General features: G+C 35.1%; 1 long non-coding RNA gene across 1 annotated transcript; it reads right to left on the bottom strand.

Annotated features, from left to right (window-relative positions):
* Nucleotides 1–455: 455 nt before the first annotated feature.
* On the bottom strand, nucleotides 456–3,628 carry LOC145824744 (uncharacterized). The gene is made up of 3 exons (XR_014366819.1): nucleotides 3,536–3,628; nucleotides 1,459–1,527; nucleotides 456–1,120 (listed from the first exon to the last, which is right to left on the bottom strand). It is a non-coding gene; the product is annotated as an uncharacterized LOC145824744 (long non-coding RNA).
* Between the last annotated feature and the right edge of the window lie 418 nt (nucleotides 3,629–4,046).

The following is a 4,046-nucleotide window of genomic DNA, read 5'->3' as shown; positions in this document are numbered from 1 at the left end:
CAATGGCCTACTTTCAAGCCTAAGTATTGAAAAAAGTGTATTTTTTAACTTAGTTTTCAAACTGAGAGTCCCTTCCTAGTTCCGTAAGTTTTCACAACTTACACTGGTCCCTCCCAAGGTGTTCGGGGTGTTCCTCCGGTCTTCTCGTGGTTGTTTTACGATTTTGGGCCCCTGATGGCCTATTCTCAAGCCTAAGTATTTAATATATAGATTTTTTTACTTAGTTTTCAAGCCGAGAGTCCCGTGTCAGTTCCGTAAGTTTTCACAACTTACATTGGTTACTATAAGTTTGGAATACAATGGTAAATTTCTGTGAGTCTCGTGCTTGTTCTATAAGTTTTCACAATTTATATTGGTTCCTCTCAAGGTGTTCATGATGTTTCCAGAGCTTTTTCGTGCCTATTTGAAGCTTCCCCCCCTCCCTCCCTTCCTCCCTCCCTCCCTCGCTCCCCAAGACTTATTTTCGTGCCAATGAATTGGAATAGTGCAATTTTCAAAGTAGTTTTCAAATCGAGAGCAACATACTTGTTCTGTAAGTTTGCACAAGTTATGTTGCTCCGTCTCAAAGTGTTTGTGATGTTTCCTGGGCCTTTACATGCATATTTCACTATTTTTCCAGGACCTTTCATGCCTAAATGTCAAAGTAGTTTTTTATTTTACCCTAGTTGAAAAAGAAAGTTTCTACTAAATTAACATAGAAACATAATATACTAACCAAGAAGCTTGTCCATCAAAATCTTAACTTTCCCCACTCTCAAAATTTCCCGTGATACCTTTCTGCCTCAAACACTCTATGATACTTTGTATCTTCTTGCTTTGTTTTTTCTCTAACTTTTGAAACCTTGCGATTTGTTCATTTTGCTGTGCTATTTGCATCTCAAGGCGTTGAACATAGTCACTATTTTCAGCAGGTGCAACAGTAGTCTTCATAGAAAAATGCTTGATGAGTTGTCAATGGTGATGGCTAGCAATGGAAGGTGGACTGATGTGGTGGCTATTAGCCACTAGAGTGACCAAAGTGTTGCCAGAGGTCATGGGGTGGCGGGAGGAAACATGCAATGACCGTCCAATCATCGGAAGGTGGTCGGAGCTCGCAGGTAGTGGTTGGTGGTTGCCAGAGCTGGTGCAGGAGGGAAAAAGAGTAAAAACTTGTTTGAAAATAGGCGAAAACATCTTTCTTTTTTTAAGTTTCCAAAAACTAAATAAATAAATAAAAATTGAAATCAATTCCATTTTTTTGAAAACAAAAATAATATACCAAACAAGTTTTTGTGTCTAGTTTACAAAAAAAAAAAAAAAAAAAATTGAAAACCAAAACAAAGACAAATAACAAAAAATGTTACCATATGAGTTGTACTTGTGACTGGACCTAAATTTTTCCGAGTCAAAAAAAAAATTCTAGGCTTATATTATGCGTGATAGGGACTAGGAAGGCAGACAAAAAAAAGTGCAACATACCATTTTTCCAGAAAACACCTGCTTCAATTCAACTTTGGCTAATGCTGAGTACTCAGCATCTTCTCCTGCCTAATCACATTTGCAGCAAGAAAGAAGTGTATGAGAGGACGATAGGAAAAAAATGATGAGAGAACTGAACCGTGAAGTGGACTGAAATTTCTTTTATCAATTTGTTAAGTGCCACCTTTATGAATCTAAGATATTACTTGACAGATCCAGAAAATGACATAAACATCTAGTTTCAACATACTGTCAACACTTCAAAGAAACATCTGTGACTCATAATATGGGAACATATAGTATTTCCTTCATCTTAATTTCTTAGAGTTGAAAATAAAAGGGTCATGACATAGTCTGGTCTAGAATCTATGAGAAGAATCTATTCATCTCCTTCCCATGCTAATTTCTCCTCTCAGACAATACTGTTTGGTTGAGTTTTTAGAATTTGTTTTCTGAAAAAATTTCAAAAACTAATTTGGCAAAAAAAATTAAAAAAACAAGAGCAAAAACACTCATTATTTTCATATGATTTTCTCTTTCTTTTTCAAACTAGTTTCTAGTTTTTCTATAAAAACAAGTTCTCAAAACACAACCAAATATTAACTTCTCTTGAATTTCGGCAACAATGCCAATGTATAACCCTAACTTAAAAACTTCATGTTCAACATACTAAAAACAGAAATGTATCCAACGGATAAAATATGAGGAAGGCCATAACAGATTTAAGTCAAGAATGTTTGAGAAGGCATGGTGGCCAAGGGAAAAGTAGCAAGAAAAGGAATCGTGGAACTAAATGTCTCGAGATAACACTTGCATCAAAAACAAAAAGGAAGGTTAAGACTATTTTGAGTTTTTAAGTACACTACAAGAAAAAACACATTTGGCGATTAAATTTTTAGTCGCCAAAAGTCAATTTTTAGTTGCCAAAAGTCGGTTTTTAAGTTTCCCCGACTAAATTTTTTAGTCGCTGGTTTGGTCGCTGGAAAACGGTCGGCAAACGTATTGGCGACTAAAAAACTTTTAGTCGCCAAAAAGTAAGTGTTTAGCGACTAAAACTTTGGTCGCCAATAGTCAATTATATTTTTTAAATTATACATTTGGCGACTAAATTTTTAGTCACCAATAGTCAATTATATTTTTTTAAATTATGCATTTACCGACTAATGTTTTAGTCGTCAATACTCAAGGAATCAACGACCAAACAGATTTAGTCGCCAAAAGCTCATTCCGAAAAAAAAAAGAAAATTACACCTTGCTCTTGTGGAGATTTGAACCATCAACCTCCCACATCATAAACCTTATACAACACACTCCTTTCGCTACGCCTCCATAACATCATATGACTATATATCCAACATATATTATTTATATAGTACTTAGACCCGTATTAATATAAAAGTATATATATAAACATAATTATTTTTTATTGAACATAATTTATGTAAAAATAAATTATTTAGTAGAAAAAAAAGGAGACCACTTGGCGACTAAACATAATTTTAGTCGCCAATTCTATACTTTTGGCTACTAATTATTTTTTTGTCGTTAAAAAAAAATTTCCCGCGCTAAAATTACCACTTTTGGCGACTAAACTTCTTTTTAGTCGCCAAAAAGACTCACTTTTTGGCTACTAAACATGTTTTTAGTCGCCAAATGTTTCACTTTTGGCTACTAATTTTTTTTTAGTCAGTAAAAGACTCACTTTTGGCGACCAAACAGATTTTTAGTCGCCGAATGCCTCACTTTTTGGCTACTAATGCATTTTTAGTCGCCAAAAGGCCTTATTTTTGGCTACTAAAATTTTTTTAGTCACTAAAAGACATATATCGGCGACCAAACAGATTTTTAATCTCCAAAACCTATACTTTTGGCTACTAATTTTTTTTAGTCGCCAAAAATCTTTACTTTTGGCTACCAATGCATTTTTAGTCGCCAAATGCTATACTTTCAACGACGAAATGTGATTTTTTAGTCGCCAATAGTGCTTTTTCTTGTAGTGGTAGTAAATATATCCAAACTAATTTTACTTTATCGTTGTTAATGGGAATATGAAGGGGGTCATGGAAATGACTTTTACCTCATATAGATGTGCCAAGCGAAGGAGTACACTTCCATCATCCAACTGCTGTAAAACTGAGGTCAGGAGAGAGAGAGAGAGAGAGAGAGAGAGAGAGAGAGAGAGAGCAATTCATTGTGAAGTAATTAAATCACTTGAAGAGTGATTAATGCAACATTAAGAGGTAAAGTATAGCTTGGTTGCATGGTTGTTGCCATCCTCAAATGAGAAGCTTTCCAATCATCTAATTTTTGTCAAATAAATTGTCTCATCAGATTATTGGGTATAATATATGGCCTCTTGCTGGTTGTTGGTGGTGGTATGTTTTTGTTAGAATGTTATGCTCAGCCGAGGACAGGTTCTCTCAGTAGTGGACTTTTACATTGGTCTTGTGTATGGAGTGTTGTTCTTGGTCAGATTTTGTTCCAGCAATGGATTTTTTGGCTGTTGATCTACTCTGCTGATCTGCTAGGAGTGTTTGTGGTCCTATGAGCTAGTGTTGGTTTCTCACCAACACTATGTTTGGTTATCC

Source organism: Camellia sinensis, chromosome 4 (assembly GCF_055761805.1).
Source record: "Camellia sinensis isolate YWXY chromosome 4, ASM5576180v1, whole genome shotgun sequence".
Classification (NCBI taxonomy): Eukaryota; Viridiplantae; Streptophyta; class Magnoliopsida; order Ericales; family Theaceae; genus Camellia; species Camellia sinensis.
Note: the sequence above shows the minus strand (reverse complement) of the source record. Positions and strands in the feature narration are given on the sequence as shown.